The 11,896-nt window shown below is 33.3% G+C and overlaps 1 protein-coding gene across 5 annotated transcripts in view; it reads left to right on the top strand.

The window, feature by feature from the left end:
- Positions 1–5,143: 5,143 nt before the first annotated feature.
- pdm3 (pou domain motif 3) overlaps positions 5,144–11,896 on the top strand; it is a 133,655-nt gene continuing 126,902 nt past the window's right edge. For all 5 annotated transcript variants that reach the window (XM_053753805.1, XM_053753810.1, XM_053753806.1 and 2 more), the window contains exon 1: positions 5,144–5,455. The gene's annotated coding sequence lies outside the window, so the exon portion shown is untranslated. The remainder of the gene's footprint in view (positions 5,456–11,896) is intronic.

Raw genomic sequence — 11,896 nt, 5'->3', positions numbered from 1 at the left:
TATCGAATTCATTTTGTCTGTTTGTTGTTTGAAGTTAGAGATTTGTTTTACTTAGATCAACTGTGCCTTTTTATACTGTCAATATATTTTTATAAATCGGATTTTTTACCAAAATGCCTTTTCGACACCACCTTTTTTGTCAGATAGATTTTATTGCATTCAATTCGTAACAAAAAAATCATGCTCGTCCAATAAACCGTTGAGGAGTTCCCTCGTCGGGAGCCGTTCCTGAGTGTATCATCGGATCATATTTCAGATTTAATGGTTCCTTATGTTCTTTTCTGTATTTTTGTCTACATGTCCGTATTTTTGTCTACAGGAAGATTGGGTTAGTAGACAGTGACAAAAAGCCCATGTACATACATACACACATACATCCTCACACACTTTCGCATTTAATATTAGTGGTATTAGTAGGATTGGGTTAGCTCCTGGGTACAGATAGTTTCGCTGGCTAGATAACTAACTTGTCAACATTCATATTGACGACCTCGGTGGTAAAGTGCTTGCCTCTGAACTGAGAGGTCCCGGGTTCAATCCCCGGTCGGGTCATGATGGAAAATATTCTTTTTCTGATTGGCCCGAATCTTAGATGTTTATCTATCTATATGTAGTTATTATAAAATATAGTATCGTTAAGTTAGTATATCTCTCGAACTTACTTTGGGGCTAGCTCAATCTGTGTGATTTGTCCTAATATATTTATTTTTATATTTGTCCAAATAACGAGACGATTTAATTCGCCTGGTTCGTGGTTGACATGCATGTTCGGCTGCGGATATTTTATCTTTCGTGGAATTGAAAGAGAAAATATCCACAGCCGAACATGCACACTCTCGAAATCAAAATCTTCTGTTTAAAATCTTCAAATGTTAAAAACCAACGTGAATTTTGTAAAAACAACAAAACAAAACAACGGCGTCTTGTATCTTCTAGATCAATGCAATGTATATTTGTCTGTACGTATCGATTTGTAACAGATTCACGTGTCTCAAGGTGAGACCGGCTTTAGCGGATGACTTCTTTCATATAGTTTGCTTATAGTTATATGATGGAAGCCTTGCAACAGTCAACTTTGACGTTAACTTTAATATTACGATTACGACATCATCTCACGTTGATACAATTGCCAAAAAAGTATTATATAAAGAAACTCAAATAAAGACTGAAACAAGTTAGGGTGGATTAAAAGATGGAAGAACCTCGGTGGCGCAGTGGTAAGGTTCTTGCCACTGAACCGAGAGGTCCCGGGTTCGATCCCCGGTCGGGTCATGATGGAAAATGATCTTTTTCTGATGGGCCCGGGTCTTGGATGTTTATCTATATATGTATTTGTTATAAAATATAGTACCGTTGAGTTAGTATTTCATAAAACAAGTCTCGAACTTACTTTGGGGCTAGCTCTATCTGTGTGATTTGTCCTAATATATATTTAATATATTTAATATTTAATGGTCTAAATATTATTATTTCAGGACATTGTGAAGCCTTTCTGGTATGATGCTGGTACTTTTCACGTCATATTCTAAATTAAATTATATTTACCAAAGCTACAAACAATAGTTTAGCATGCTGAGAAGAAATGCCGAAAGAAACTCATTAAACAGTTGGTCCTTATCATGTCAGAAGAGCTTACCAATATTGTTTCTTACAATTGTTGTTACATATGTTTTGTTGAAAAAAATGCTGAATATTGGAAACAGAAAATAACTTAATAAATATAATTAATATGTTATTTTACCGTTACCATTTACTAGTATAACGTTATTTAACAATATTTATATATGGTAACGTTTAACAAGCCATGATTCTGAAGCCCCGAACAGAGAAAAGCCGGACTGTCCGAATGTTAAGCTTTTAGTAAATGTGCATAGTTGCATACTGCACATTCCTGTGCCTAGGAAAGCTGATCGATATTAATATTATAAATGCGAAAGTCTGTCTGTTCTGATTTCACGGCTAAATAAATGGACCGATTTTGATGAAATTTTGCGTGCATGTACCTATTTAAAGACTCCCGTTAAAACATTTTTTTTGTATGTATTTTCCTCTTTCGATGAGAAATTCACGCGGGCGAAGCAACGAGAAAAAGCTAGTTTATAAGATATTCTAAAGCTACCATGGATTAAAGAAAGTGCGCAAGCTGTAATAAATAACATTTTGGCCCAAAAATATTTTTATCAAATTATCTTTGAAGAGGGTGTCGTATTATAGAGTACTGTGTATCACTAGGTAAGGTGGGTAGTCTAAGTACGACACGAGTAGTCAACTCAGGTGTTTATCGCCCTCGACTAAGTCTCGGGCCTAACATGTCACCCTCGTTGAAATCCGTTACTTTCTTCCCTCGGTGAACAATGTGCTATTATTGCACCAAAGAAAAATACGTAAAGGAAGTATCAAATTACAAAAAATAAAAGAATCAATCAACCAATAGTGTAGGAGGAAACAAAAATAGAGAGAGATCAAATGAGAGAGCATAAAATATAAAAATATAAATATTTATTGTTATATTTTAAATTATATTTATTACCCGGGCTTTTACTAATCTCTACCATATTCATTGCAAACTCGCCGCTTTTACCGCCCCATAGAGGTTCATGCGGGGTAGATTGATGTACTGTTGACTGTACGTACATTATGACGTAAATTTGTTAGTATATTATGACGTAAACCAGTTAGGAAGATCTGAAGGCGACCATAACTCGATCGTTGCATTCACCGGACAACGCGCTTTATTGGGTTATCCAATTTCTGTCCACGATCTAAGTTATCGTAATAATTTGCAAGTTTTAATGGCAAAGTCTCAATTTTTACGTTTTTACTTTACCTTAATCATAATCGATTTAGGATATTTTTTTTTATTTCAATTAATTTAATAGGTATTTATAATTTAGTTTTAATTTAATTTAGTTGTGCCACAAATATAAGTCGTACATAATTGTATATTTTTTTCAAATAAAGTTCTCATCGTAATTAGTTTAAAAGCAGATTCTTGTAGTTGTAGGTGTTTTATATTTTAGTGTGTTTCTGCCATTGATTTTACCTCCTTATACGACACGTTCTATGCCTCGTCTTTTGTTTCATAAATGAATGACAAAAAAAATTAACTTCGTGGCTTTTCATTTTTCTTTTAGTCATATTTCGTCATAATACCTATGTTATTTCATGAAATTACCGTGTCGCATATAGGTTGCTACTTTCCTATTCATGTCTCTATGAATCTTTCACGTGTCCAGGAATAAAGTCTATACATATAATTGGTTGTTTTGTAAGTTGGTAGACCTTGCGAATTTATAGAGATTGCAGATCGAAGGAACTTTTCACACCACTAACTTTTTAATTAACTTGCAATCTATTATGTTCCGGTCCAATCTTTTAAGATAAATTTGATCTATTTTATTACTTAAAAAATTATAACTTAAGCTTGAGAATAAGCATTATTTACTAGCTTCGCCTCGGGGCTTCACTTCCATGGGAATTTCGGGATAAAAGGTACCCTATGGTATGGTAAAGGTACTTCGTGGTACCGGAGGCACCTCAATCCTTGGGTTTTTCTGTACTGACCCCATTACCTTACTCACCCGCAACGGGAACTCTAGAAGGACTGCATTACCTTCAAATGTCACCTATTGCAAAATGCCTGTAGTCATCTATCATAAGAATGCACGTCATTGGTTAGCTATCGAGACGCAGTAGCACAATATGTGTGTCAGAAACTCCTCTACACCCGCACAGGCCCTACAGAGAGGTCTGTCGACCATCTTTAATTTGGAAAGGTGACTGCGGTGAAAGCTCCTATGAAAATTCTTGTCCGTATTCTGCAAGTGACTACAGTTTTTTATTAGGTCCATGTACATTTTCTGAGACTGGTTTCTTCCGTAAAAAGTGCTGATTAAATATTTCTTAGCAATCAAATTAATAGTCGTCATTATTCTTAAAGTTTTTGGAGCTAGGCAATTTTGCTATTTCGTTTGTGTCCGTAGTTAATTTGTCTTGAAATTATAGTTTTAAATCTATTTTTTTTCTTTGTCAAATGTTCTTTGGCGTAACTTTTACTTAACCTTTAGTTGACATGTCCACTGTCTCAATTTATTCTAATTTTGACTTAGGTACTTAATACATTTTTATATAAGTCCAGTATTTACTAGTATGATGAAAATTTGTAGAATTTGATTTTCGATATAGTTATTTATCAGCCAGATTACGTTATTATTTTGAGAGATGGAATTAGTCATATAACCTCCATAAAAATAGTTAATATCTACTTAACAATAAGCTTTTTTTTTGTTAATTAGTTAAACAACATTTCTGAGTTGACAACAATTTTTCGACTATTTTCCTTTAACAAATAGCTGTATTTTTATGAATGAATCCTAAACTAAGGCTTGATTGATGAACGTTCATTTTTACAGTTTTGGGGGGGAAATACGGGATTTGGGTTCAAATGGGGCACTAAGGTGATGCGTCGAATAGAACACTGCGATAATGCATTGTCCAGTTAAACGAACACCCCCGAAAATACAGCCTGTGAAAAAAGCCATCCTCACCACCCAGCTGTAATGTCCCCCCGCACTAAGCTTCTTTTTTTAATACATAACTTTTTTTCAAGATGCATTTTTACATGTTTCGGCCTAAAACTTTACACACCCAGCAGAGAGAGCTGAGCGAACAGGGAACGCCTCTTCAGCCTCGGTTTTCTCTTTCCCGCGCAAAGGCTACGCTCGCCGGACGATAGTGGCGCGAGCGAAACGGACGTATCAATGGCCACTGCTGCGTCTTAAACTAAGATTAAGGCTGTATTCCGTATTTTGGAACGTCCGCTCTCGATTTAAAGTATCTATACACGATTCTTCAATATCAAAATTTCTTCAACAAACCATGTTTTACAATATCTTTCATGAAATGACTGAACGGGAATAAAGTAAAACTTGTATTACTTGAAATAAGGCGAACGCTATACGTCTCACTCTAGCGTCCAGTGCGAAGGCATTTGCGCTACGACAATTGAGTTGAGTTGAATTGAATTGAGTCGGTTAAACCGTAAAAATGGTGCGGGCGGGCAGAGCCGCGCTAGAGCGAGACGAACGAAAGGCGGGTAGGCCGAGACCGCTGCCTTCTTCTCCTCGACTTGGTCGCGGCGCGACTAGTGAACGTCAACGTATTGACGTGAGCGGCCGTATTTGCGTTGCCTGTGCCCGTTTGACAGCTGAAAAAAAAACGTTTCGCGCGTCTTTCTGTTAGCCGCAAACTTTTTGAGTGCGTTCGAAAATTGAACTGTGTTTATGGGGATTGTTTTTTTTATGAAACTGGAATTGTTTTGCAGTGTTAAAATTCGCATTGGCCTGAATTGCCGTTGAGACTATAAAGTGATGAATCAGCGGGCGCCGGGTAATTAACATCGTGTCTGTACGAAAACAAATCTAAACTCGAACTGCTTCACAGCCACTGGAATATTGTAAGTTTTTTTCGTTAATTCGATTAGTGCTATATTGACTTCTTTCCATTTCTGTTGTTGTAAGTAATTCGCTTAGCTAAAATTTGCATCGTAATATAAATGATTAAAATTATGTATTCCTTCAAATGGCACGTAAAAAAAAATCAACAATAATATAATTAAAAATATATATCAAAATAATTTCACGTGTTGCCAACTTGGAAAACTTGAGCATAATGGAAGACACGTGCTCAACATTGACTTTTCGCAAAGCAGACACGTCATTCGAACACGGCTGAAAACTGCTGAAATATATTGTGTTTTTGACGTGTCAAAGTAGATAGTCATGGGCGGGGCGTGCGGTATCAACCAGCTGATTGGTTCGAATACATGTGTTGCATTTTTCGTAGGTATTCTTTTTTCGCTTTTTTTTTTTAATTTAGTTTTTTCCCCGATCCCACCGAAAATTGGCATGATTCCTTTTTTAATTTTTTACGAATATAACTGGATAATTCAGGTTTAGTTAATTGTAGATTTTTCTCATGGCTGAAATATTTATAATTGGTGCGTAATGTACAGTTTATGCTAAAGTCTGCTTTGTTTTGTGTAATGTAATGGCTGTCACCTGTTTTATACACCTTATAAATAAATAAACTAAGTATGTTTTGTATTTTTCTGTCCATGTCAGGTATTATAGAGTGCGATAGGGACAAAACATATTTTAGCTTGAGATATGCTTTAACTTTTAATGAATAACTGGGAATTTGTGTTTTATAAACTAAGTAAGTAATTAATTTTTAATATGAATTTTACGTCCGTTAAATACGCATTATAGAGTTATTCGATTCACGTAATAATGAATAGATTGACTTTTAATAGTTAAAATGATATTTAATAAACAGCTATTTTTTGTGGTCTGAAACACAGTTATATTGATTTTTAAGTAATTATCAGTTCAGTGGAAATCAATTATATTCTTATTAGCTATTTCTTTATAATACCATATTAATTATAAGTGAGATATTTTGAAGGTTTTATATGTCAGAACTATTTTTTTTACGTTTTTTTAATAATTATTTAAGTAATTGCTACAAAAATAAACATATTTCCATTAAGATTTACCTATCAGATACTAAAAACGTAATCAGTTGAAAAGTAAATATAGTATGCGTATGCGCATATACGCATTTTCCCGATTTTAAATAAAACTCTTTATATTTTATACTTTATATTAATAAAGTATTAATTTTTTTTTACTTTTCATTCCATATTTTCTAAATTGATTGTTTCAAATCTGATGATAACAATCTACTTATGTTTGTATGTTCGATTCTTCGTTTTTGTAAATAATAAATAATGTGGTCATATTTTGACTACAGCTGACTTTGAACAGTTTTTATCAATTAACTGTGGAATATTTTTAATTTGTATGGAAATTAAAAAAAAAGTCTTATAAAAAATATTGCAGATTATAACAAATTTCGGTATATACACGCCGATTTAAATGTATCGAAAATAAAATATAATTATATCAATTCGTGGTAAAAATACCCAATTCCTAAAGCCAATACTTTTTTCTTTCTATTAATTTCATCTCCGTCCAAATGACCCTGCAGTTCGTCTGTCTCATTCATACACGGTTAGTGTGAAAGGGACAGGTTAATCACATGGTGCTTATCGAAAAAAGTTGTGTAGGGGATGGATGGAGCAGCTGGTGGTCTAATGGTCGAGGCTTGAATGGGATTGATTAAAACTTAGAACTGCGGCCTAAAATTCAGCTCATTATAAGAAATTACATTTTTTTATTAAGTGTTCTAAAGAAATTATTTCTTTTGAATCATTTAATTTCTTTTTTCTTTCATAATTAGGTATGGAATAGATTTTTTTTTAATTTAATGCAAATATTGTATGTTGAATTATGAAAAAAGTAAATTGTGAATTTATCATTAATATATAGCCTATGTCCATCTTGACGTTCCATTTTATATATTTGTATTTTTATTTTTAATCTGTGCAGTAGTTCCGCAGATTACCCCCTACATACAAAGTAACAAACTTACAAACATTTCCCCTTTATAATATTAATATGGATTGTTGTAAAACGTCAAAATTTGTATTAATCTAGTAGTAATCAAGCATTTATTAATCTTAACAATCTGTTCAAATATCATATTAACCAATATATGTAAATACAACCAGAATTTTCTTGTGTGTATTGTGTTGCGTATCCAAAGTACCGCTCCTACTTATTGCCTACTTAATGGTGCCTACTTTATAGCTGACTTACTTTATTGTAAGTAATTCGAGTACAATACAATACAATTCCCGATTACAAAGCACACCACGCACAGTTGGTGGTATTGTATCATATGGACTATTCCCAACTGCACCACGATTTGGTCCTCCTATTTTGGCTCCAAATCTTCAAAATTATTTATTCAATTTAAGATGATACACATCACTTATTGTCGTCAAAAAATTACTTAAACTAAGTCTACCGGCGACATATTCTATTTTCAAATTAATTGTTTTGTGAAAGAAATAATTAACTTTAAAATTAATTGGAATTCAATAAATGTTTTGATGTGCATTTGTAAATATGAGCCAAAAAAGCCAACCAAGCAGACCATAAATAATAAATTTAAAAAACTGTATATATCAGAAAACATAAGCATCGATCAAATAATATAGTATGGCGCTGTCATTTATTTTTAATTTAACAATACTTGAAAGGACGAAAAATTTGGAGCAGACGGGAATAATCTTCCCTACAACTGACGCAGAGTCAAAGGCATAGAGTCAAATCACACTCGTACCAACGGAAAGAGATGAACTGTATTGTACCTTCTACTAAAATTCTTTATGTAGCGTGGTATAATCCGTTTTTCTTTTCGCTAAGAAATAGCTAGCGAATTTTGTTAATACATAAACAAAATTATTAGAAGCGATCACTTTTATTGGAATTTCATTATTTTTAAGCACTAAGTAGTGCATTTTCTATATTTTCTTTAATAAGTAACATTACACAATTTTGAAGTGTGTAAATAAATTTTCTCACATCATGTCACGCTTATACGATTTACTTCAATTGTCAACCAAAAACTTTCAAGGCAATTTTTTTTCAAAGTAATAATATAAACCTCTAGATAATTTCAATCAAGAAATTATCAACTAATCACTATCTATCTATCTCCGCATCTTCCTGCCATAAATGCGTGGCGACCTCACCGTGAAATCATTTTCCTATAATAACATTACCGTGGCAGAGTGTTATCTAAATAGCGCGGTTTTCAATCTTATAAGCTGGAGATAAGATTGATTTTTCGATGACAGTTGATTTTACTGAAATCGTTATTTTAAAAAATTGAAATTAAATTATAAAAAAATACTATATAAGGCAAAATAGTTAGGAGATTGTCATTATTACTCAGTTTTACAAGGCTATATTCTTTTTGGCATTAAAAAAATTATTTCAATAACTAATTGGTAGATTTTGCTACATAAATATTAAAAACCTATGGATGGACATTTAAAAAACGGGGGAAAAAACATAATATTATATAACAAGATATTATTAATATTATTTATTTTAGATGTCCCACTGCTGGGAGCATACCTCCCCCCATTCCTATCCTGTGTTACTTTTCCAGTTTTATCGAAAACCTTTATTTTGTTATGTTATCCCTCTAATTAAATAAACTAATTAACAAGGAAAATACTTATTCCAATCGAAGATTATAAATAAATTTGGAACTCTTTACTCGCGAATAATAAGGAAATTATTGACACAAACACTGGATAAGAATTAAAATTATTAGTAAAATATTTTAATACATCGTCAATTGACTTGATTGAATCAAACAATATCAAGTTCTAAATGATTTAGAAGTGAAGATGTCTTTCTCATTAAAATCACTCACTCAACAATAATAGTTAATACCATAATTCCGAAAAATGACAATTAGAAGTCATATTTATTACTATTATAATTATATCTATCATCAGTAAGATATTTCTTCATCATAGCAGTTTTCTACATTTTCTTTTGGTGAAAAATTTTGGCCTTCTCAGAAAATTGTCGCACATATCCTTCAATAAGTAAAAAATATGTACCTACCTACATAGCTATAATCTTGGTAATCTGCTTTATAAAAGGAAAAATATATATAATCAACTATCTAAAATACTAATCGCGTGGCATTAGTTAGTCATTATGTGTAGTTAATTATTATTTTTATGAACCACAATGATTCACAAAATTCAAATCAATTCTCGCGAGATTCATACGTACAATTCTATTTTCATCTGATCGCATCACCCATTAAACTCCCCATCTCAATCTTGTCTCATTAGAATACTGTCACGTGACCATGATTCATGTTAATTACAATGAATTAACAATCTCATACAACTACCTAAAATGTAATCAAGTGTACTTACATTTTTTTTATTTTTGAACATCAAGTGGAAATGGCATCGTCTCTTTACGACAGACAGAACAGTCTCTGACATCAACTTTTATAACCGTTCGAACAATTACATCTAATCATATTGTACCTTCCACTCACACCCATATTAATGTTATACGAGCAAGCGAGACGGATACAACGACTCCGCTACGCCCATCAATGTCTAATTGCTTTTATTATTTTAAGGCATCGTAATCATTATGGCTGCAATAAAAATTGTAATTACTTCTCATTAGTTCAATTAAGAATTTTCTAGATACGGTTTAGTTGATAAGTTGATTGCAAAATATCCAGTGTAGAGCATTGTTGAGAAAGCGGCACTTTTTATACATTTTATTACATTTAATAATTCCCTAGTAAAGTGAAACCTGACGATGTCTTTATGACTGTTAGACACGGCTAATATCAATCAATAGTAATGATCTATCCAAAATTTGGAACTAATCGGTATATTTCTCGATATTGTAATTATTAACAATAAGATACGTCTTTCAAAATTAGGAGCGTATTTAAATTAATTACTGTTGTAAAATTGTAGATAATTCTTTGTCTGTAAGCTTGTAGCCGACAAAAACATAGATTTAGGCTAAGATATATTAAGCGATTTCAATTTAGAAATCTTGTGGTTAAAATTAGTGAAACTTTAAATTTATCATCGCCTAATAATTATTTCAGTATATGAATTTAGTGGTATCTGTCTTGTTCTAGGTTTTTCAATTATAAAGTTTTATCGAAATAAGTTATGTTGGAATCTATTGTCATAAAATCTTTGCAAGCTTTTTATCTTGTAAAAGTTTTTAATAAGTATTTAATGAGTCAAACAAATACTCGACTCTCGAAGTTGTTACTTACCACTATACGTCACAAAAGTATGGATAAGTACTTAATTTTAAAAACATACTTTTTTTTTAATACAAATAAATAAATTTATTAGGACAAATCACACAGATTGAGCTAGCCCCAAAGTAAGTTCGAGACTTGTGTTATGTGATACTAACTCGACGATACTATATTTTATAACAAATACACATATAGATACATCCAAGACCCGGGCCAATCAGAAAAATATCATTTTCCATCATGACCCGACCGGGGATCGAACCCGGGACCTCTCAGTTCAGAGGCGAGCACTTTACCACTGCGCCACCGAGGTTCTTGAAATCATGTAGCTTTATATTGCTTGGAATATGATCCCTATATGTATCTTCATAGTCGTATTCCTCATGGCTGAGGGTCGTGGTCATTACATGGAATGAAACATACAACAACTTTCTTGGCATTATTAATGGAGTGGTTTGCCATTGCCTTCTCCATTTCATACACAAGTAAATAATAATCAACCAGTGTGCAGGTTTCCTCACGATGTTTTCCTTCACCGGAATCTATCCTTATATGTATACATAATTATTAATGATTATAGAAACAATGAAATAAACTTATATACAAGAACCATGAAACACAATACTTCTTTTATTATGAACGTTTTTGTAAAAGTCAACATTCTCAACACACACAGAAAGGTTTCCGTTTTAAAACCATCTATTACAATGAATGCGACAAGATGGCACAAAACGCAGTGAACTATCTCTGAACAGTACGCCAAACTTTGGCGGGTTCGGCATAAATTGCTGGTTTTTCATTACGGTAAATAAAAACCCTCATACAAACTGCGTACAGTACATTAATTCGCGTCGCGTATTGTCGTACCGTGTCGTAAAGCGCTCCGCATCTGAGCTGAGGGAGCGAAGGGTAAACGTGGCGCGGAGCCGTGAAAAACTTCGTTGAAACTTCCCACGTGACTAACACGTGCTCTCGGGTTAAAAATCGCGCAGGCTCCTCGCATTCCTTCCGCCGCCCCCCCCCCCCCCCCCCCTGCCCCTTGAGGTTCCTAAACGGAAGATTATGAGACGGGACGTAGGGTTGTTGGGACCTAGTCGACTTTTTACATTGTTTCGAACTTCGCTTACGTCGAGTTACTTTTTTCGATTGCGAA

This window comes from Plodia interpunctella, chromosome 13, assembly GCF_027563975.2.
Source record: "Plodia interpunctella isolate USDA-ARS_2022_Savannah chromosome 13, ilPloInte3.2, whole genome shotgun sequence".
Taxonomy (NCBI): domain Eukaryota; kingdom Metazoa; phylum Arthropoda; class Insecta; order Lepidoptera; family Pyralidae; genus Plodia; species Plodia interpunctella.
This window is presented reverse-complemented; position numbering and strand designations above follow the sequence as displayed.